Source organism: Dermacentor albipictus, chromosome 5, assembly GCF_038994185.2.
Source record: "Dermacentor albipictus isolate Rhodes 1998 colony chromosome 5, USDA_Dalb.pri_finalv2, whole genome shotgun sequence".
Taxonomy (NCBI): Eukaryota; Metazoa; Arthropoda; class Arachnida; order Ixodida; family Ixodidae; genus Dermacentor; species Dermacentor albipictus.
Genome location: NC_091825.1, coordinates 38,846,978 through 38,871,660, shown reverse-complemented (window position 1 = coordinate 38,871,660; position 24,683 = coordinate 38,846,978). Strand labels below are relative to the sequence as shown.

At 44.9% G+C, this 24,683-nt stretch overlaps 1 long non-coding RNA gene across 1 annotated transcript in view; it reads left to right on the top strand.

The window, feature by feature from the left end:
- LOC135909526 (uncharacterized) overlaps window positions 1–24,436 on the top strand; it is a 44,451-nt gene extending 20,015 nt beyond the window's left edge. The window contains exons 3-4 of the long non-coding RNA XR_010566726.1: window positions 9,190–9,273; window positions 24,300–24,436. This is a non-coding gene — a long non-coding RNA (uncharacterized lncRNA). The remainder of the gene's footprint in view (window positions 1–9,189; window positions 9,274–24,299) is intronic.
- The last annotated feature ends 247 nt before the right edge of the window (window positions 24,437–24,683 follow it).

Sequence of the window (24,683 nt, the reverse complement as noted above, 5' to 3'; positions counted from 1 at the left end):
TTCCATTCTCTCTTCACTGTTTTCATTGAATACCATACCACCTGATTTTCTATACTAAATTTCAAACCTAAATTTTTGGCTTCCTGTCCACAGATATTAGCCAGACGTTGCAAATCAAGTTGATTGTTTGTTAGCAACACAATGTCGTTCGCGTAGGACAAACCACCGAAACGGAAACGACGAGAACCACCACCGAATCCGCATGTGATGTATACATCTACAAACCAAAAGCAACACGACACGGTGCAGCGCAGAGACAGGGCTTTGAAAAAAGTCCTACACCTCAGTCATGAAATAAAACCAGCAAAGGCCATCAACTGCAACGAATCCATCAAAGCCCTCAAGTGATATAACCTCAACCTCACGACAGCAACAAGTGTCCTCAAGGTCGCAGCAGAACAGGAAGAACGAAGAACGGTTGTTAGATGGTAGCACTGCAAATGATATATCAAGTATGCTGATTCCCATGATGTTCGCCGCAATCATGGCTATTCTCCGTGCCAGCTCATCGTTTAAGAGCATCCCTGAAGTAGAGGCCGTCCTGGCTTTGGACCCGCTAGTGTCGTCTTTTTTCACGGCGCAAAGCCGTGATTCTTCGTAGTAGCAACGATGGCTTCGCCAACAATCGTCTCACAAGCGGTGTCCACCAACAAACACTTCCGCACATGTACTGTATTCCAGTGGAACGCTCGCGGATTGCGCTCGAAGTTAGCAGACTTTAAGCATCTTACGCGAGTGTACCGATTCCCTTTTAACGCGATAGCGTTAAGGAGCTCGTGTCGCAGAAAAGCCGGTGTCGTCGGCGTTGGTGTCGGTGTCGGCGTTTCGCGGCGTTGACCGTGAGCGATAAATCACGGCAGGCACTCCATAAATAAAAAGCAACTTCCAAGATGGGCTGGGTGGGAATCGAACCAGGGTCTCCGGAGTGTGAGACGGAGACGCTACCACTCAGCCACGATTTCGATGCTTCCGAAAGGTACAAACGCGCCTCTAGTGAATGCGGTGTTGCCTTCGAAACGAGCCGTGGAAAGTTATACTGTGGTGTATATCGGTAATTATGAACATGTAACTTACAGAAGTCGCATTTACACGAGTAGCGAAGTGCGTTTCGCTGCATTTCTTCTGCGCTTTCCGCACACGGAGAGCCATCTTGCGGCAAACACAGAAGACCCCCTCCTCTCCATGTACGGCACTGCCCCGACAGATGGCGCGCCACGCGCGCATTGGAGCTCTCGCGGCTCGGACTCTCTCCCCTGACAACGCTTCGCCTTGCTCCCTCTGTAGAATCAAGCGTCCTTCCTTTCTTTAGATCACTATCTCTCCATCTCTCTGCCCGTGCCGATCACGACGTTTGGCTGGCGTGCATCATTTCCCCCTCCTGGATACCGAGTTCTTTGGTTCGCTCCGCTTGCTCAGGCGCACGTTTCGTTGCTGCGCCGAACGCCGCGTTGCTCGACCATATGGCTCGACGCTCACCGCGTCTGATGCGGGGCGCCTCGTAAGTGATGGCTGCCCTGTAGCCCATTGTGTTACACCCCTTGGCGGGTCGACGGGAACGCTATCGCGTTCCACTCTTGAAGGCGAAGCTTAAGCGTCCTCCAATTTTTTTAGTCATTTCCGAGTCTCGCGTCGACAAGCACTTTAGGATAAAGGAGTAATATTTTCATCATTCAAGGCGAGAAAATGGAATTAGCCGACTGCTCGTTGGATTTCGCAGCGACATACCTGCCTCTGTGATCGACGCAACACCGCATGACAAAAACGAATATATTTGCGCAACCACAGTAATTGCATCCAAAGTGTTTACCCTGATCGGCGTCTACTTGGAACCAGGATCACTTTTCGACGTGACTAGATTGGAAAACTTCTTGAGAAACACTCAGTCTCCACATATTATTTGTTGCGATTTCAACGCACATAACGAGATCTGGGGCAATTCACATACATGTGCTCGGGGTGCCAAGCTGACGAAGCTTTTTGCAAAATACAATATAGAGCCCTTGAACGATGGCAGCATAACATACCTGAAAAATCCGACGACTGTTAGCTGCATTGACATCACATTGGTATCAAGTCAAGTGGCCCTATGTTCGGATGGTGTGCAGATTTCGAGACTCGAGGTAGTGATCACTACCCGATCCTAATCTATGCCTTTCATTTTCGGACGGCGCCCAGAAAAGTGAAACTGAAGTCGGTAGACTGGGAAGCTTATACAGCAGCCGTAGACAAAGGAATCACAGCCTCGACTACGAATACAGAAATAATACCGACAACAGCTCGTTGCCTCAAACAAAGTACCCGCTCTGCCCTTAAGCATTGTAATGTACCAACAAACGACGAGGAATTTGAAAGGTTATGTGCCATTCGAAGGCGTGCCGAAAGGAAGGCTCTACGTACTAAGAATATCGAAGACCTCAGAACTTGTCGACGGGCACAAAGACATATACGACGTTACCTCACCAAACTGGACCGAAAAAGGTAGAGGGATTTTTGTGGGACACTGGACATACGACAACCGCTGAGCAAAATATGGCGATTCGTCAGAGGCATTCGCAAAGAGCCGCAACAGCTTTATCCTTTTATCGCCCTCTCATTACATGAGCGCGCATCACTGAAAGAGGTGGCAGAGCAGTACTGCAGGCTCCTTTCCAACGGGGCACAACCTTTGCGACAAATTGCAAGTCGTCAGCCTAGTCCACCTCGAGCTACCCTTCGTGACTTAGAATTACTGTTCACCATCAAAGAGCTCACGGCAGCAATCAGCGACGTAAACAAGCGATCATCACCTGGCCATGACGGCGTGAGTTATGAAGCGCTCGCAAATCCATGTCACACATCTCGCCTGCGCCTTTTGGAGTACTACAACGCCTCATGGATTACTGGGGAGGTTCCTACGGAATGGAAGCTTGCGAAAGTTATTCCTATATTAAAGCGAGGGAAGCAGCCAACAAATTACGCCTCGTTCAGACCCATATCTCTGCTTAGCTGCGTAGGGAAGCTATTCCAAAAATGATCTACAAGTGACTAAATTGGTTCCTGGAAACTGCAAAAGTTTACCCGGAGGAAATGAATGGCTTCCCGCAAAATAGATCCGCAATTGATAATGTCATTGCCTTGGCCTCACCAATTGAAGAGGAATTGGTCTCTGGAAACATACCTACTGCATTATTTTTAGACATTAAGGCAGCACATGATTCGGTCTACCATAAAGCAATACTTGACGCTTTGGAAACCCTTGGTCTTGGAGGATGGCTCTACGCATGGATTGCAGACTATCTTCAAGGACGCCAACTTTTCATGTGTACCCCGGATGGCCCTACGGCGCTGTATGCCGTCGAGAAGGGAGTGCCACAAGGAGCTGCGTTAAGCCCGGTATTATTTAATTTAGTCCTCATCCATCTGAAAAGAAACCTGCCCCCTGGCGTCAAAATCACACTGTATCCGGACGACATCTGCATTTGGAGTGCGGCGCATTTCCGCAGTACCACCCAGCAACGTCTCCAGAGAGCGCTAGCAAATATATCGGCCTACCTAAATCTAAGGGGTCTGAAATTGTCCCCCGACAAAAGCGTTGCCATGGCTTTCACGCGGAGGTGTACGGAAAAATACCCACTAGTGTTGGGTGGTCGCGCCCTTCCATACGTCAAGACGCAAAGGTTTCTTGGAGTGACGATCGATAGGAACCTCACATGGTCGCCCCAAGTGAAAAAATTGAGTGAGAAGATTTCCTCGGCGTCGCATGTATTCCGATTTTTAGCCGGATCACAGTGGGGCAGCAACTGTCGATCAATGGTGCTCTTCCATAAGGCCTACGTCGACGGAACACTACGATATTACCTCCCGATACTGCACAAAATATCTCCCACAAGCAAGAGAAAACTCAAGGCAGCACGAAACAACTGCCTTCGCGTATGTCTTGGCCTTCCGAAGGGGTCGTCCCGCTCAGGGACTGTAGCAGAAGCTGGATGCCTGCCTCTGGAAGTGCTATGTTCACAGGAGACACTTCGGATACACCTCCGCCACGTCATTCATACGAAGACTCACTTATTAAAGGATATTTCCAGAACCCGTGCTACATCTAGCTTTGGGCAGGCCATCGGAAGCATATATATTTCCATTCCTGCTCAGGCGTCACAATTTATGCCGCGAAACATTTCACCATCGACACTGTCCCCACTGGAAATCGTGCCATATATACCTGGAATCAGTGCGAAAAAGAAAATTCCTCAAGCAGCGACTTATCAGGTAGCTTTAGAATATATGCACAAACAATACGCAGCCGCAACGCACATTTTCACAGATGGCTCTACAACTCCACATCGTTCATCATGCGGACTTTTTGTTCCCTCTACAGGGCAACGATTCTCGTTTCGTCTTGAGCGAGCGACATCATCTACTTCAGCGGAGCTATATGGCATTAAGGAGGCCCTTGTGTATGTACTTCGACAGCAACCGCCAAAGACATGGGTGATTTTCACAGACTCAAAAGCTGCCCTACAAAGTATGTGGAACAGGCACAAGCGTTGCAATAATCAACCAGCAGCATTTGACATTGCTTATCTTCACCACAGGGCTAAGATTGCTGGGCATTGCATAAAGTTCCAGTGGATACCTGGCCATGCCGGTATTTCGGGAAATGTAAGAGTGCACGAAGCTGCCAGAAATGGACTTCAGTACCGCAAGTTCAGCAGAACATATTTTACAAAAGCCGACGCTTCAACCATGGCAAAAAAATATGCCTATCAAGAAAAAGACCGCATCTTGGATCTGCCGCTTCACCAAGATGACTTCCTACGTTACATTGACCCAGAAATGAGACCGAAAATTCCACGACCACTTCCTCCACACTTAGAGACATTGTACCATCGTCTTCGACTGAACGTGGCATACACGAACAATTATCTGTACCGCATAGGACTTACCACTAACCCATATTGTGATAACTGTCGCAACTTAGAAACAACTGAGCACATATTACTAGAATGCCCCGCGTACCGCGACGAGAGACAATTTTTTGAGCACCAAATGGACATGGTTTGCCATGAACCGTTAACGTTACCGAGCATCTTAGGTCCAATGCCCGGCCCCTCAAAACAGCGACGGGTTTTGGATTTATTGTTCAAATACCTGACAGAAATCGGTCAAATAGGAAAGGTTTAAAAATTGTATCCTTCCTTAACAAAAGCCTAAATTTACCCGCCATGTCACCTGTAAAAATTTGTATCAGGTCCACTCGGACATTTCATATTTAGTTTTATCCTTTTTTTTCTCCCATTCTTTTCTGGAATCTTTTTTCCCTTTTCCCATCCCTATACAGAGTAGCATGCCAGCGGTTATATACGCGCCGGCAAAATTCTCTGTTTTTCTAATAAAGAGCCCTTTCTCTCTCTCTCTCTCTCTGGAAGATGCTGCTCTAGTACTGTACCCGCCTCTTTGGTTGGGAGAATAAAGCCGATATTACTTTCTAGCACCCTATCTAACCTCACCATGCGCATCCGAAACAGTATTAAAGATAGAGGGCACCGCTGCTTGAGTCCCTTATTGATATGAACATTCTCCTCGCTCCTCATCCCTTCCCATTCAACGCAAACGATATTTTCTGAATAAATCTCTCTCGAAAGCTGTATAGAATCGCCGATACAACTTTCCCCTTCTAGAATATTCTACAAAATGTTGCGCATTACGTTGTCATACACCCCTGTGATGTCGAAAAAGGCGATATATTACGGTCTCCTTTCTAGACTGAGTAAGGACAATTAAGTTATCATCGAGATGCCTACTTATTCTGAAGTCATTATAAATTTCTCCCAAAATGTCGTTATTCTCTGTCTATGTTTGCAGCTTTAATTTAATGGCTTGATTTTCTATCTTGTGTATTACCGACGAAATCATCAAGTCTCTGTGAGTGAATTGTATATTTCTCCCCTTTAGTTTTATAAATAAATTAATTATACTGGGTCGCCATTTATCTGGTACGCGCCTAACTATTAAGCTTTTTTCTGCTGCTTTCAACAGAGCTTCCTTACAATTTGGACCTTGTTAATTGATCAACCTAACCAGAACCTCGTCTAGCCATGTGGCGGTGCGCTTATGAATTTTATCTTAGGCTTTCTTCCAGCTAAACTTTCTCAGCGCCAGCTTCTATTATATCTGGTTCTCTTTCATACACTTTTTCTTCCGCAAGCAAAATTTCGTCACTGCTTTGGAAAAATTCTGCTGGTATTTTTCGGATGTAATTTAATGCCGCCTCCTCTTCCAGTTTGTTTCCATCTTCGTCTAGGATATGTTGTGTTGTTCCAGACTTCCTCCCTAACAAGTTGTGTGATTAGATTTTTTTTATTTGTTTCATACTGCAGATCATGTTACTGATCCAAGCAGATCAAATATAGAAATTGATAGCATAGGATCAAAGGTACAAGTAAAAAACTGCAACGAAAAAGAAAAGAATGACGCAGCATCACAATGCGTTGTCATTTATTGTTTCGGCGAAATAAGGGGTTGGTGAACCGGGTTTATGGTGACCCCTGCGGCACGTGGTTAGAGATTATACATAAGATGCACGATCAAGTGCCATTTTTCTATTCATTAGCAAGGAAAATAATTATCGACGCATGTTTTTTTCTTCTTGTTTCCAGGATTTGGATACTGTTAGTTTTCATTAGCTCGGACGGTGAATCCAATGGCGAAAATTTTAAATAAAATAATCTTGCGGCTTTCCTTTGAATTCTTTGAAATATTCTAGGTGTGGCCTTCTTTTCTCACGTATTTCTGACAACCAGCATTCACTTCCCGTTTTATCTTTCCTTGCACCAGTATTTGAACCATAGACTTTTTCTCCCGGTATATTTCCCATTTACTGGTTACTTCATCCTGCGGCAACTGCACCTTTGCCTGCCTGTGCTCTCAAGATGCTTTCTGTCGTTCGGCGATCGCTTCTCGTATCTCCTTGTTCCACCAGCTTTTCGGTTTCTTTTTTTACTTTCCAACGTGCATGTTGCTGTTTTTTCTATAATTCTGTCGTCATTACACTTAGAAGCTCACCATATTTCCACTCTATGACTGGCCATTCGCGACGTTCTTCCTCGGCTCTTGTCACTCAATTTTTTTTTATTTGCTCAGCGTTAATATTTGTACTGAATATGTTGGGATCAATGCTCTCTTTCGCCACTAAATATACCATTTTCAAAATGATTCGTTTATGGTCACTCCCTGTTCTGCTATATCCTTCCTCGTCAATGACCATTTCTCTGAAGTTATCATTAAGTAACATAAGGGATGGGATTACAACAATTATTAAAGCACTATTAGTTTCGCTGACGTTTCTTCCGTGAATGCAGATGAACTGCTGATCGCCGCCATGTCGTTTTTGAAGGTGAAAAAACCAGCAAATCAAAACCAGAAGTGAGCTCAAAGTATGCGCAAAAACCTATGTTTTCGTCTGCGCCAAGGAGCATAGGAAAAGCACGTCCGTCCGCAAAAACATCACCACGCCGAAAAAGCCACATTGTGTATGCCGTGGCATGTTATATAGACAGTTGACTTTCGACGCGCGGTACGCCAGGTGTAAGCTCGACGGCAGTTTCAGGTGGTAATTTTTGCGCTCGCGTAGTCTACTTAGCCTGACGTGGCGTAGCCTATTTGAGAAACTGTTCTGTGAGACGCACTAGTGGCGTATCCTACGCGAGGAAAGGTTCTGTGAACATGCTGAAGGAATTTAGGCCGAGATGGCCGATGTTTCTGCTGGCGTCGAAGTGGATGTACCACCCATCCCAATGCGTAGGCGCGTGATTAGGCCGGTAATCAGCCTCGAACTTCAGTTGTGATATTCCTAATACTTGTTTCACTGATGGAATCTGAATGCACCATTCCCATTTTAGTTTTAATATGCAGTTTAGATGTGGTACCATTCTGGTTGGGTCATAAGTCGTGCTCTCTATGCTGTTACAAGCATTCAAATTGTTATCTGCAGATGCACTGCGCGACTACTTCGTTAGTGTGTAGCTGCTCCCGCCCACGAATGAAATCGCTTAGGTTGGAAATAACAGCCCCTCATATAGTGTAAATCACACTTATCTTGTGGTCGAGTGGTAGGCTGAAGGCGGCGCGAAAGTCCAAAGCGGTTGTGGATGGTGATTTTCAGATTCCCTTGTTCAATGTTGGGACATAGCCCAAGCATGCGACGCGAGCACGCGAGGTAATATTGCGGCGTAATCCCACGTTTTCTTTTTCTCTTCTTTTTCGCGATGGAGAAAGAAAAAAACATTTTTTTTTTGGCTTGATGTTACACTGACCCGTCTCACTCAAATTGTACAAATAGCTGTCGGATTCTTTTTTATGCGTTCCCTTTCAGATACTACTGCGCCACAGATTAAAAAACCTGGACGAAGCATAAACCTTGGAAATATCATGCCGGCTTACAAACCGAAGGCATTGCTGTGTTGAGCAACGGCATCGACCTCCTAGATGAAGCTAACGTGAAGATAGCACAGTCATATCATTCTAATAGTCTTCACTTGCGAGAGACGGGTTCCGCTGGCTGACGCAAATATATTTTAAGCATCGTCGCTTGGTTGTTTCGGGGTTTCACTACGTTGGTCACACAGGAGCTGAAGGTCGTGTGTTTTATTTCACGTGCCAAGCCACCATATAGTCTGAAGATTTTGAAATTGAAGCTGGGAATTTACAAACGCTGCTTCCTTTCGATAAGAGAAAACCACTGCAGCCAGATAAGTGCGCAACACAGAAATGAACTACGGATGATGGCGCAGGTTGTATTTTTGCGCATCCAATAAAAATGTCCGTTTACTGTACTTACCGTTACACCGAAAGGCGACACAGTGGTTGTTCGGCGAACCTGTTTGACCAGACGTCACGTAAATTACACTATGCGCGAGGTAAGACGTTCCAAAATTGTTCGGTAGCTTTCTACGGCAAGATTTTCAAGCATCGCCTCAACTGCTTGCACAAGCCAGAGAGAAGAAAACACTCGCCGCGCACCCTTTCCTCCTCGCCCAATAAAAAGGTTTGAATGCATAAAATTTGAATTATCGACAAAGCTCTAAAAATTATAGCTGGACCTGCTCTTCCGGAAGGCACTTTTTTATGTTTGGAATTTCTGCATGTGATATTAAACGGATAGCACTGTTTTTTGTATCACCTAATAACGTTCGTATCTTGTTTGTATTGCAGATCCAAGCTACAGCGAAACAACCAAAGTCGCATACACTAACTTCGAGAACTGTGCCGTAGCTCAAGGCAAATACTACGAACAACGTAAGGCCCATTGTATAGTAGCTGATTGCAAGGCGAAGCATGTAACTTTCTTTTTTCACTTGATGTGTGAAGGCAACTTGAATCAACCAAGAGGCCTTTGTTCGCAAATATTCACCCTAACTTAATCAATATAGTCACTGAAGCTTGAACAACGTAGAACGACAGAAAGTTGAGCTAGTTGGTAAGTATTCATTATGCAAAAGGTTAGGCATACATACAGGACAAAAGAGAAGTTCGTAAAAGATCTTAGGACACAAGGGAAGAGAAGTTCGTGCTGTCGATTTCTCTTGTGTCTTGTTTGCACACCTTACCTTTTTGCATATTGAACAACTTTATCAGATTGTTGCAATGATCCTGACAATAGGGGCAAAAAGTCATTGACTGAACATAGAAGACAAACTTAACCACGGCCATGACGAAAATAGTTATGACCTGCTCGTTATGGCTCAGAAGCTTCACCCAGGCTGTATGGGAGGTCGCTTCTAGAAAGCAAATTCATTTTGTATTAATGTCTATCTGTACGTTGTGCTGTATCATGTTATCTATGAGTCGTAATTCTGTAAACAGTGTGAAGTATCAATCACGATGACCGTATCATGTTCATTTTGTCTGATATTACGCTTAACGTAATATCAGGCAATCTGAATCCTATCAGTCTGAGAGCTGTCAGTATCAGGCTATCAATCTGAAAGAAATCACTGCGGCAAAACTCTTTAATCGACCTACGCAACACTAGGCAACAGGAAGGTTTCGTCAATGTAGAGGTGAATGGTTTTACTTCTCCTAGTAGGGTAAAAGAACTTGATCAAGATCGGCTTTTCTCAACAAAATTTACAACGCATTCTACGTTGTAATAAGTTTGTACTTAAACTCTATCTCAGTTAATTAACAAAAGACCTGCTTCGCACAAATATGTAGGTTGTAGCTATTATTTAATCAAACACAATTCCCCAGCCAAGCAACTTCGCTCTAAAATAACAAGATTTTCTGGTGAGACAGTGTGAAACTGTGCCACACTTCGGCGTAACCCTTCCTGCCAATCGGATGTCTCCCCGTTATCAATTTTAGCTTGACGAAGCAAGTGTTACTTGAAGGCATAGCGGTGGCCATGCTCCAGTCAGTGACAGACAACCACGTCACTGCTTTTGCAGCCAACGCGTCTCTAGATCCTCCACACTACCCGCCGTACGCTTTGAACCTCGACGGTCCATTACATCCCATGGTAGCTCCGGACCTCGCATCTGACGAAGCAGCCGCCCTACATCACCTTTTGCTTTCTTACCGCGACATATTTGACACTGACAATCGACCTCTTGGTGAGACGTCCCATGTTAAGCATCGAATGAACACTGGTGATGCTGTTCCCATCCACCACCGACTGTATCGCGTGTCCACGGCAGAGCGGCAAGTTATTCAGCAGGAAGTAAACAAGATACTCGCCAGAGGCATTGTCGAGCCCTCGTGGAGTCTTTGAGTTTCACCTGTCATGCTCGCCAAAAAGAAAGATGGCATGTTGCGTTTCCGCGTTGATTACCACCACCTAAACTGAATTATCAGAAAATAACGTTTACCCTTTACCACGAATCGACGACGCACTTGTCTTCACGGTGCCAAATACTTTTTGTCCATCGACATTTGTCTTGTTATTGGCAGATTTCTGTCGATGAGCAAGACCAAGAAAAGACCGCTTTCGTCACTCCAGATGGCCTCTACAAAATGCAAGGTTATGCTATTCGGTATATGCAATGCCCCCGCCAGGTTCGATCGGACGACCGATTCTCTGCTTGAAGGTTTCAAATGATCTACTTACCCATGTTTCCTCGACGACGTCCTTGTGTTTTGTCCTACATTTGCGACGGCCCTTGAGCGCGTCGCGTCTGTCCTTGACGTCTTCCGCAAGGCTGGGTGCCAATTAAACTGATGGAAATGCCACTTCGGGTGCGGACAGATTACAGTGCTAGACCATCTCGTCGATGCTTCCGGAGTACAACCCGACCCGGAGAAGGTCAGCGCAGTAACAACTTTTCCTGTACCTCAGTCTGTCAAAGACATTCTGAGTTTCGTGGGGCTCTGTTCTTGTTTATGACGGCTCGTAAAAGGTTTCGCAGCAATCGCTCGACCACTCACTGAACATCTGAAGAAAGACGTGCGTTTTACGTGCGGTTCCCCTCAGGCTGCCGTATTTTCACACCTTATCATGATTCACACCAATCCACCGGTCTTCAACCACTTTGACCCGCCGCACCTACAGATGTCCGAACCGATGCCAGTGTTCATGAGATCCGCGCCTTCTTATAGAAACGCCAACATGGACACGACCGCGTTATAGCCTACGCTAGCCGGCTCCTGACAACTACGGAGCGCAATTATTCGATTACCGAGTGTGAATATCTTGCTCTCGTCTGGGCTGTTTCAAAGTTCCGTCATTTTTATAAGGCAAGCCCTTCTCAGTAATCACAGGCCTTCGTGCTCTCTGTTGGCTTTCATCGCTCAAGGACCTACTAGCCGGCTTGGTCGTTGGGCCCACCGGCTGCAAGAATATTCCTACGCAGCGGCTGACAAGTAAGGACGCCAACACCAGGACGCGAATTGCCTCTCGCTACCCATTCGAAGACGCGACCTCTACGTCTGAAACCGACACCAACATCTGTGTTCTCTCTGTTTTTCCACTGCTCCATGTCGCCGACGAGCAGCGCCGTGCCCTATCCTTGTGTATCAATAATGACCACCTGGAATCGTCACTCGCCGACAGTTCTCTTCGATTATTCACAGTTCAAGATGGCGTACTCTACCGACACAACTTTCATCCCGAGGGCCCTGCATTACTCCTTGTGACCCCAAAATACCTTCGCTCGGCTGTTCTCCACGAACTTCACGACCTCCCCACTGCCGGTCACCTGGGTTTGTCACGTCCCTACGACCGGATCTGCCGAAGCTTCTTTTGGTCAGGGCTTGCTCGCTCAATTCGAAGATACGAAGCTGCGTGTGAGAAATGCCAGCGACGCAAGACACCATCGACGCTTCCTGCTAGGTACCTTGAACCACTCGATATTGCCGCGGAACCATTCTTTCTGGTTCGTTTGAACTTGGCCTTTTTCCTCTTTCTACTTCTGGGAACAGGTGGATCGCTGTGGACATGAATTACGCCACTCGCTACGTCATCACCCGAGCGCTTCCTACAAGCTGGGCCACAGATGTTGCCCATTTTCTTCTACGCGACCTGACTTTATTACATGGAACTCCACGACAACTTCTCACAGACCTTTTTTGGACATTCCTATCAAAAGTTATCGCGGACATCCTACAATCCTGTGCCACGAGGCTGAAGCTATTCTCGTCATACCATCCGCAAACAAATGACCTCACGGAGTGTCTCAATCTCTCTCACAGACATGCTCGCGAAGTATGTCTCTTCACACCACACTGACTTGGACCTCACTTTACCATTTGTCTCATTTGCTTATAGTTCCTCACGCCACGACACAGCCGGTTATTCCCCATTTTTCTTTCTGTTTGACGGAAAACCAGCGCTGCCCCTCGACCCAACCCTCCGTGTTCAGATGGAACCGACTGGTGAATATGTACTTGACGCCATCGCCTGCTGTTTCCACGCAAAGAAAATTCCCCGTGAACGCCTTCCCAGTCATTCCCGTCCAGTGATATTGTGCACGTTACACGACAGAAACACAATCCCAGTGATGACATTTAGGTGCTGCGGGACGTTGCTTCTGCCGCCGGGGAATCTTTTTTTATTGATATGATATAAGGAGATGTTTACGCCCAACTTAAGGCACCGGCTACTCCTCATCTCTTGAATGGATCTTCATACATACTATAGGGTTCAAGATTACATATCTAATGACGTTTTCACACAAGCACCAGTATTTAACACGCAACGATTTAACAGGAAGACCATGGCGTACGAAACACATGGTACATACATTATACAAGGAAAATGTACCCATATTTATCTAGATAAATGTCTCGAAAATACAAATGATACTGTCGCCTAATAACGCAGTCTGTAGTGAGCGGGTGGTACATACATCGTGTAACTCCATTATAACCTATATTCACAACAGAACAGTGAACATAACATAATTCACAAACACGCGCATATATACAGCGACATTCAGATGAAGGGAACAATAAAAGCGTTAATAACGTCCAACAATGCCGCTGTCTTCAACAAAAGTGTTTAGTGCTTTTAAAACGCCCTTCTGCAAGGATGTTGTTTGCCAAGGACCCTGAACTTTAAACTAAAAGCTACGCGGTTTCATTTAATTAGGGTTCACTGAAGTCGGCTTCTCGGTGTGTCGTGATGTGGGCAATCTAGAAGGAGGTGATATACATCTTCGAATACAAATTCACAATCACATTCGGGGGTTTCCGCGCAGCCAATTCTGTGTAAAAAAGTGCTTTGTGTTGGCAGTGCTTAGCCTTAGTCGATGAATGAGGGTTTCCATAGTTCTGTCTAATAACAATGAAAATTTGAAATCAGTACACAGATCCATATGGTACAAGTCTGAGCTCCTAGAGTTCTTGTCAAACAAGTGTTTCTACAAATTTAAAAGCCGTTGTTCTTATAATGCCGCGTAATTCATTATTTGATATTGGTAGCGGAAATGCATCATCTTTGAGGCGTGCTTGTCGTACTGCTTCATCGGCTGCTGTGTTGCCAGGGAGGTTACAATGCCCAGGTATCCACTGGAATGCTATTGTATGTTTCGCTACCCTTGCTTTTGTGAGGCGTTTAAGTGTTTCGTATATTATACTATCACTGAATGTGTTCCCTTTTGTGCTGCAGAGTGATGTTAAAGCCGCCTGTGAATCACTGAAAATTACCCATTTTTGCGCATCTCCAATTGACAATATAAATTGTATCGCACATAGTATTGCTAACAGTTCAGACGGTGTGGACGAAGTCGCACGAGATAGCCTAAATGATTCTTGTTTGTTGAGGTGCGGTATAATGAATGATGAAGTTGAAGAGGTTGCTGTACTGGAGCCAGCTGTGTAGACGTGTATGTATCTTGAATACCGCATATAATAACTGGTACAGTGCTAGTTGTTGAGCAGCTTGAATGAATATGTCTCTTTTTTTGAATATCCCGTCTACTGACAATTCGATTTTTGCAAGTGTAAGCAACCATGGAGGATATTCGACGTCTTAGTTCCAAAATTCATTTCTTGGCAATATGTGAAGCTTTTGTCGAATTTCTATATGAGCCAAACCTGTATCTTATTTCATTATGTCTCGAGCGAATGGGTGGCTTTTATGCTGTGTTTGAAGACGAAAATAATGTCGGCATGTTTGTGTAGTTCGCATGACTGGAAATAGTGATTGGCGAGCCTCAGCTATAACAAGAGAGCTAGAATCTCGTGTCGCTCGTGGAACTCCTAGACATGTACGTAGTCCTCTAGCTAAAAGTATTTGCAGCCGCTCTTCTGACAGGTGTGAAAGTCCATGTAAGATGGGCACGGAATACGCAATTTTTTGTCGTAATAATGCATTGTAACCAGTCAGATGGGCGATACTGATCCGCCCCATGATGCGCCGGTAAGTCTGCGAAGTACAGTGAATATGACATTTACCCCGTTTTCGAGTTTTTTTTTTATGCGGGGTGCCCACGATAGCTGCCTATCAAGTGTTATGCCAAGACATTGGTGCTGTGTGACAATCATTAGCGGGTGTCCTTCCAGATTAAGAGCGACATTTTTTTACTGCCTCCTAGTGAAGGGCAATATCGCTGTTCTTGCGTGTGAGAGCATCATTCCTCTCTCTCTCTCAAAAATTGGTTAATGATATTTATGTCGTCTTGCACTGCCATCTGAAGTACTTGAGCATTAGACTCAGATGTCCAAATACACACATCATCTGCATGCATTAAAAACTTCAACTGTGATGGCAGGCTTGTTAAATCAGCTATGATGAAGCAAAAAATAAAGGGGCTGAGTACGCTTCCTTGTTACGCTCCCTATTTAGCAACATATTCAGCACTCTTTCCTTCACCTGTCTGACCAAATCTTTTGCGACCTGATAAAAATTTAGAAATCCATCGCAAGGACCTGCCAGAAAGTCCAAATACCAACGTACATAGAAAATGAACGTGACTAACAGTGTCAAATGCTCTCTGATGTCTAGGAATACTGCTATCGTCATGTTTCCGCGTGCACGCTTGTGTTCCATACAGGTTACTACATCAAATATTGCATCCATTGTGCATCTATGTTTTCCTAAACGTACTAAGTAGTTGGGCAACACCCCCGTTTCATCAGAACACCCTTGAAGTCACGCATCAATCATTTTCTCCATTACTTTGCATAAAGAATTTCTCAAACTAACTGGGCAAAGGGATTAAAGGCACAAGGGCGCCGTACGCAGTTTTAAAATTCGTATGATTCGGTCGACTTTCCCAGAGTCAGGTACAGTTACTTCTATTCATAAATTATTATAGATGTCTAAGAGAGCATTTGTACCTGTCGGTCTGAAGTTTCTTAGCATATTGTACGTAATGCCGTCCGGCCCAGCAGCGGACTATTGGCGACATGATGCAATAGCAGATTGAAGCTCGCTTAATGTGAATGTATGATTTAGTTGAGGATGTTGGGCCCAGTAGCAAGAAGTAATTTTCTGTTGAGCTGACATTGCTGAAATATCAAATTCGGCACATTGAGATGAAAAAGCAGGTCTGGAAATAAGTTCACAAAAGTAATCTCCAACTATTACCTCACACGTGTCCCTGGCCACAGGGAGAGCACGAAATGGGGAACTCTGTGTTACAGGTACGCCTAAACAACGAATTACTAGAAACATTCGTGGTACAGACATGTGAGGAGACAGCGTGCCGCAGAAATCGTGCCAGCGCCGTTTCCCCAAACTTCACATGCGCCTGCGCGTTACAGTGTGCATTTTCTGAGCGTATTTATATGCTTCTAAACTTCCGCTCTGGTGGTACGCTCTTTCGGATCGGCATCTCATGGCTCTTAGGTGTTCATACTGTTCGTCAACTGCCGCACAGTATTTGGGAATTGAGACCGTCCTTTTGCATATGCTCATACTATCCGGCAAAGATTCTGTAAATCTTTCCACTGTTGCACGTTAATTAATTTGATCCGTTAGGCGGTACTGAAAAGCTTGCCAGTTGGTTAGTCTTCTGTAACCCCTGATATCACAGTGCATGCTACGGTGATTTACAAGGATGGGAAAATGATCAATTCCGCGCGTTCCCATATCTGTTGTCCATCCCACATCATTCACTAGATCATGGGAACATCTATGCAGCTTGAATAATTATATCCGCGAAGAAATGTTGGCATCCCATCGTTTAAAACAGTCAAGTTGTATTTATCCATGTCGCACTCAATAACGTTACCACAAGCATCACAATGATAACTGCCCCAGTTGATGTTGTGTGCATCGACATCGCCACATATAAATACATTACAATGAGCTATTTTGAAGATCTCCACTAGCACTGCTACTGAAATATGGTTTGAAGAATGTAGGTACAAATGAATCACTGTTATGCAGACCTCGCCAAAGGGTACATTACATGCGATGAACTCCGGGAAGTATGAATCACTGGACTGAGTTTGATACGATGGTAGGTCCTTTCTGACGCACAGGAGCACTCAGCTAACAGCACCTTGATTCCAGTTCATTCTTCTTCCTTTTTCTCGAGTGATGACGCCCACGTGCCTCGTTCAAGCAATCAAATACCACACGCGTGTTCCCCGGCAGAGCAAATCCTATCTGCTCCGCCTGGGAATTATGCTACACTTGTGTTATTTGATTGTTTGAAAAAGGCGTGTGGGCGTCATCACTCGAGAAAAAAGGAGGAAGAACTCACTGGTCTCGCCTGTGGATCTAACCGGTGAGCGCTGCGACCACTTTTGTAAATATAACCTGTGAATCGTTGCTCGTATTACTGGCTCCTTCTTTGCGTAACAATCTATTGCATGCGTGTTAAATCTTAGCTTTCGTTTAGAGAGTAACTTCCCTTCCATGGAAGTCGCATTATCACTTGTAGTATCCTAGAGGATAGCACATCGCAGACAGAAGGAAAATTGAACAACAGCTGCAATCATACAGATGAAGAACGCGGTACCCACTCTATCTCTATTAATGAAAAAGCATTGTATGCCTCAGTAGGCGAAAATCTTGCCTGGCAATCGGCGGCGTCAGCAAATTATGGCACCAAAGATGGATACCGGCAACGACTAAAAGCACTTCGAAACATACTCACAATAACGCCAAATTTCTCAAGGGGGTTCTTGAAACAAAGTAAATTATGACTTTGAAAGGTACATTGGGTAAATTTAGGAAGAAGACAGGACGGCAAGCCATCCTGTCTACTCCGCTATCCGCATATACAATGAGATGTCTCTAATGGATAATTCAGCAGTCTAGGAGCCAAGTTGATTGAGAAATTTTGTATCCGTGGACTTCTACATGTACTTCAGTAAGCCTTGCTAACGTGACGCTAAAAGTTAACAGACATCTTGACAAAAAGAATTGAATACTTTTGTTATACATTTCTTGAAATTCTTGTGGCAGCGCTTACAGAAACACGTGGTGTGTCAACGGCTACAATTTATTTTAACCTCTTCACTGCCGGAACAAGGAGTAAAAAGGGAAGCATGGGCATCAGAAAGAAAAAGGTAGTATGGCCGGGGGTGCCGTGATGCACTAGTAGTTTCCCCAGACGTGAACGATGTAAATAGTGTGGAACAGCCTGATTATTTGACTAGCGTATTTTTCTTATAATAATAAATTTAATGCCACCTGTCGCCATCAGAATGTGAATAAGAAATGTCTGTATTGCATGCTGATGTCATGCCAATGTGCCCCATTAAGGAAAACAAGTATGAAATGCAAGAAAAACTTCACTGTTGACCAAATGTCACCCGGCTGGCTCACCTGCAAACAGAAATTTTTTCTACCAGAGAAAGATTCTGTCAGTGTTGCTGCTTAAAGGGCCCTTCATCAGGTCTGGCCTTTTTTAGCAGACAAGCGCACAGCATACAATGCGCACTAGCGATCGTGCTTGCAAAGAATTACATCGCTACGCGCCGCGGAAAAGTCTGAAATTTCAGCCAGAAATTATTTTTCCCTAATCATTAACCCTCGGGGTTACCGCGCTCCAAACCGGATGCTGATGTAGTCGTGTCCCTGCGCCTACGCAGTCGTGTCCGCAATGTGACATCACGTGACAGGTGACTTCCAGAATTCTTCGAGGCATCCTTTGGTATTTGTGTGAACTGTTGCTTGCATTGACGAATTGAGCTTTCGAGAAATAACAAAACACACAAACGGAATGTCTACGTATTTTTATGCGAAGCATATTACTAGAGCTCAACCCAGCTCCTCAGGCGCGGCGGTGTCGCCTTCAATACCACGTGATACCGTGACGTCAAGACAGAGGAGAAACGGGGCTCCAACTCGCGCCGTCGCTCGCGGCGCCGCCTTCAAGGCTGACCACGTGACACCGTGACGTCATGACAGAGGAGAAACGGGGCTCCAACTCGCGCCGTCGCTCGCGGCGTCGCGGCGGCATATAAGCAGCTCCGCTTGCCTCTGCAAGACACTCACGAGGTGAGATGCCTTCTGGAGACAGAGCTGCTCGTTGGAATGAGAAGCGAAGGTTGCGGCGTGCTACAGAGACTGTTTCTAGGTGGCTTTGGTACGGCGCAGCGACTACGCGCCCCGCATCGGACGCGGTGAGCGTCGAGCAACACAGCGTTCGGCGCGACAACGAAATGTGCGCCTGAGCAAGCGCCGCACGCCTGAGCCGACGCCGACGACACCGGCTTTTCTGCGACACGAGCTCCTTAACGCCGTCGCGTTAAAATAAAGGCTATTATGCTTCGCATCCTGGGCTTAACCTTAGCTAAGCCACAGCCAGTTCTTTTTGTTCTACTTCGCACCGAAACAAGAGCGATGCACTTCCACTTCGTCTGCTTGTTCACGCCGTCGTGCAGTCGCGTGCGTGCGTATCGAAACTATGTCACCCGCTCTGCGACCCGCTTGTTCTCCCTCAGTACTCCTGTAGCACTGAATTATGCCGCTAGTCACGTGTCCGTATAAACAGCGCCCAAAATCGTGCGCTGCGCGAAATGAGACACACAGCAACACGCACGCAATGCCGTCAGCGGAAGTGCCCAGCGCCGTATAAAAGCAAAAGCGAAGGGAAAAAAATGGAGGCGGGGCCCGTGACATATGCATCATGCGATCCTCGACGTCCGGTATGGGAGAACGCAGGGAAGGAATTTCAATTACAGAGGTTAGACAGGGTGAGTGGAGAGCATGTCTCGCTGTGCAGTGCAGCTCGACTTCTGAAATCATGGGTTCACGGCACTGAAATATTGCTACCTCGGCCACAATTGAGCCGATCTGAATTTTCTTTTTTCCGGCAGAGCTCTCCCAAGAGGATACGTAACAACTTCCGGTGTATGAGCAAAATTTGTTATGGGGCCTGGTGTGGGGCCCTTGAAGGCTGAACTGAAATTTTGGTTTCACTTACAGGCGATAGGATAGCATGACACCAGTGTTACAAATAGAATGCGGTGCTACAATGAATCTTTAGAAACGTAAAAGATTGTTCCCATAGGCGAATACCCATGGCCTACCATTCTATCCTCCAGTATAATATTTCTGTTTTGATGTTCGTGCCTCATTTAAAAGTTAATTCTAACCTACTTTGTGCGCGCCCATTGTGAACTACCACAATATGGTCATTCAGTGTCACACATAAGTTGTAGTCATTCATTCATTCATTCATTCATTCATTCATTCATTAGTGAGGTCCTCAAGATGCAAAACTTGCACGTTGCAGATGGGAGAAACGAGAGTACAATGCAAGAGTAAAAAAAAAATACAGGATTAGTTCTAGCAATAAACAGTGCAGGGATGGAAAATAGGCATGTAAATATTACTAACTAGTGTTTTCCACAACTGTAAAAAACAATTAAACAGTATGAAGTATTTAAATACACGAAGAGTACACTTTACCAAGCTATGTGCACGAATAATTAAGTAAGCCTACAGTTTGCTACCATACATCATTTCATGTTGATTAACATATTCTTCAAACGAGTGGGGTCACAGATCCTTAGTAATGATGCATAAACAATCGCCTGTGGTATCACAGAATGTCGTGGCTGATGATGGTACTCGGTAACCAGCACCGATAACAACCCTTGGGTGGCTAGTGCTTCGGCCCACCCACCAATCAATGAATTCCTTGCTTATTCCATGTCCCCGGGACTGAAAGACACAACCAAATATGCTTTTTTTTTATACACACGCTGTACAGAGAAGCACCTGACGCACTGCAGTGCAAAAAGCATGACGGCAGGCTAAAATGCCGCAATACATCTACTTCACACAATATACATATACATACATATATATATACATATATACATATACATATACATATATGCATATATATAGTCAAATTTTATTAGCTAGTAAATGAGAAAATATGCAGCAAGTATAACTAAAACAGTGACAAATAGCAGCACATGTAGTCCTGCGTGGACCTCGAAGATACTTGCTGCCGCAGCCAGAGGAGGGCAGCCTTCGTAGGAGAACACTGGCTACACACAAAAGCTTGCTGTTACAGGTCACGTGCGATGGTTCGTGTTCACACAGGCAAGCATAATGTGCACAGAACTGCAAAAAAAAAGCCAGGGGAAATGACAATTCGCAAATCACAACTTCCATTTGCAACAGGTGGCAAGCAAGAAGTTTGCCACACATCAAAAATAAATTGATGTACTCCTTGCTCTCGAAGTACTGGGCTCTTAGAATGTATGAGATGAGGTTTAGGAATATTGGTACATTTCCTGGCGTATAGGTATTAAAATGCAGAGTAGACAGAGATGTACTTTGCACTGCATGGTGTTTTGCAGTTAAAAAGGCACTTCTCCACTTGTCAAACTAGTCTTACAGAAGTTCTCTGCAAACATGATCGCCTGAATACAATCACCTTTTCAGGTAAATGATAGGCTATCTTTATTATAATATTAAATCCCCCGTTTGAACCGAAAGCAAGCTCGAAATTTCGTAGTCTAGCTGTCTGCTTTTTTCATAATTTTTTCATTCAGGTAGCAGGTAACATTTAAAGGACTGGCGATCACATTCCACAAGGGCAATGCTGCGGGACAGGGGCAACCAATTTTGTAGCCATACTTTTAGTTCACCCTGACGGGCTTAAGGCAATACTTCTAACCAGTAATGCGTCACCTTGTCTGACACGTTGTATAAAATTGAAAGTATCTCACACTGTGATGAAATCAGAACTTTACCCATTTCTTGTAAGTATGAGCATGCTGATTGCGCCAGAAATTGCCAAGTGAGTTCTATAGGCTTCAAATTCTTCAGTGCCTCTAGAGCCTATATTAATTCTGAACATCTATATTGCTTACTGAAAAGCATTAAGAGAGAGAAAATGACACCAACAACGCAGAAAGATATACGGACAAGCCCAGACTATCAACACACCGTAGCTTTCAGTTGACATTACCAACCTTCCGAACGCACCGCCCTTTTGAAGCATTAACTAGCCCCTAGAAGCCACTGTACCCAAAAAACTGCAGTGAGGTAATGACCCATGTTGAATAATTCCACCTAGACGAAGGTCGAAAGCGGCAGCCTAATGAGAGGGCCAAATGAAACAGGTTGCTAAAATCTGATAACGCCTTTGACTGATATCATTGCAATAGATCTCAAAATAGCACAGGTAATATGAGAGTAAAGGCAAAATTTTGCAAAACACATCTGCATCCTGCTTGGACCCGAAGTGTCATACCTGTTCTACACACTCATTTGACAGAGCGCAATCGCTATTCCAGCTACCTGACAATCTCGTCAAGCTACCTGGCGGGATTTCTCGGCATGTGGCAGCCAAGTGCTGATGGCGGTAGAGCAAAATTGAAGATTGTTCTTTTATGGAAGTCTCGGCCGACGTTTTATCAATCGCAGCATCAAAGTATACCTCGGTACCGCACACAAATCTACGATTAGAGTCCGTGCTCCTGGTATAGAGTGATTGTAAAGAAACTAAATCCAACAGAAAACATTTAAAATACAGAACCTATTGGTTCCCTGATGCACAAATGTATTCAAGCTGGCATGCAAATTGCACCATACACCGCTATAGCAACATTTACTCATATATGAAATATTGATAAATGATGACACAACAGCGTCCATTTGTGAGTTATTAGGATGCTGTGGCTACCCACAGTGATTGGGTTTTGTAAGAATTGGCGAAACTAACAACTCGATTCTGGTAGTTAAACTATGTACACCGCCCAGAAGTAGCAGGGGCGCCTTATTGGGTATCATTGCAAAAAAAAAAACTTCCCAATTGTAAGAGACGACAAATTAGCTACTTTACCGCGAAGTGATTCCTTCTCTCCACCTATCGATGGCGAGGACCAGAGATGGTACAGTACTTAGGCTTACACAAATCACAATATTTAGGTGCAGTCATTCAGCTAGCACTACGTGACGAGGAGGATGGCCGTACAGTTTAGAGGACAAAAAAAGAGCATGTCTGTTCAAAGGCTGATTTGCAGTTACAAATGAGGTGAACCACAATCATCACTCTAGATGAACCTCCTAGGCTGCAAGTTTTGCAGTTCACAGGGACCGGAGCACCAGTGCTATTTCTTACTTGTTATGAAACAACGAAGCATTGGAGTCATCTTTCTGTTTTGCTACGAAGCGGGAACGCTGCAAGCTGTTTAGTTAAACACTCGTGAGCGCGCAAACACGCGTAAGTGTAATTTATCCAAGAACAAAATGACAAAAAATAGGACGAGTTCAGTTTCCTTCCGGCCTTAGTGTCCTTTTTGAAAGGCCTCCCTTCGGTGGTTTATGCTACGTCAAGCACAAAGAAAATAAGCAAGCAAAAGCGTCGTATAAAAAATAAAGCTGACAAAATCCGGCAGCGCACAAGATGCCCACAATCAATAATTGCCGCAGTTAACACCTGGAAATATTGATACATTGTTGAGGAAAAATATAAGTGCAAAGCCTTTCACATGAAGAAAAAGTTCTACCTGAACACGCGACGTACCAGAACGTATTGAGAACAACGAAGGCGCCGAGCGCAGATCCCGCCATTGTGGTAGTGAGCCGGCTGAGAAAACACACAATGTCAGCCAATGTTACGAAGCACTGATGCAAAACACATGGCAAACAGCGTCAGCACAGCTAAATGACGCTACTTAATATCTCATAAATATACAGAACAACTGAGCACGGCTCAGCACTTGCATAGCGTACCTAACCGAACCGAAGACGGAGACATCGCGTGTGCCGGCGACCACTTTTTTTTTTCAGGCTTCCAGCCTCCCAGTGTTTCAGCACGCAGAGAGATGCCTGAAACATTTAGAACCTGCTTACTTGACTACTGTCCAAGTGATCGCCGCATGGTGGCTATCACTGACACCGCTTCAGCCACAACGATAATCACGGCGCTGCGATCATTGTGACACCCGCGTATCGCTCCTGAATCAGGGCTGCTGCGGGAGCATGGAAAAATGGGTGCGAAGCGTCGTGGGCACCCACTGCATTGAAAGCGCTAACACATCCTTTATTGCTGAAGTTGCGGTGGGAAGCTATTCAACATTCACGCCAGCATAATATGTTGCTTCTTATGAGGTCATTTTATCCCTGGCGTCCTTTCTTTGTTAACGCATGCATTCTCCGTAATTTTAACATGTCGATCACATTTTACGCACTTGAGACAAAACATCTGAAAAGGGCTTGAGTTAGACGTTCTGAATGCGTTTACCAAAATTTACTCCGGTAGCACCAGTAGTTGGTTGTTACCGCAGGTAACAACCAAGCACTGGTGTCACCGGGAAACTTCCCTAAATGATTATTGCATTTGTGGATTCGGAATAAAAAAGATTTTAGGAAAACGATAGTCACAATGACTTTTTGAAATCGAGCATTTCTTTTGTTTTCTCTTTTTTTTTCCAATATGCACATTTCATTCCTCCAGGTTGCATACTCTACATCTCCAAGGATGTTGCTAATGATGTGCCACCGCAATGTAGGAAGAACTTCCAAGAAATCTGCGGTCTCGCCTCTTCATCTAACTGGAGTGATGTATGTGGTGAAGACGCGTAGACCACGCGGGAAAAAAACGTGTCATTAAAAACAGTGTTGAGATATATGTCATGTTCAGCAGCACAGTTTGAAAAAAACATATTTTTCTTCAAGCGCAACTTGATCAAAAACTAATAAACGCTAAAAGCACCATGCATACAAAAGCCGTGATGTGTAAAAAAGTATCGGTAAATCCAGAAAGTTCGCTGTTTTCCAAACTGAGATATACGCCAAAAACCGCACTAGTAGCCGAATATAAGTTGGAGTGAAACTGCAA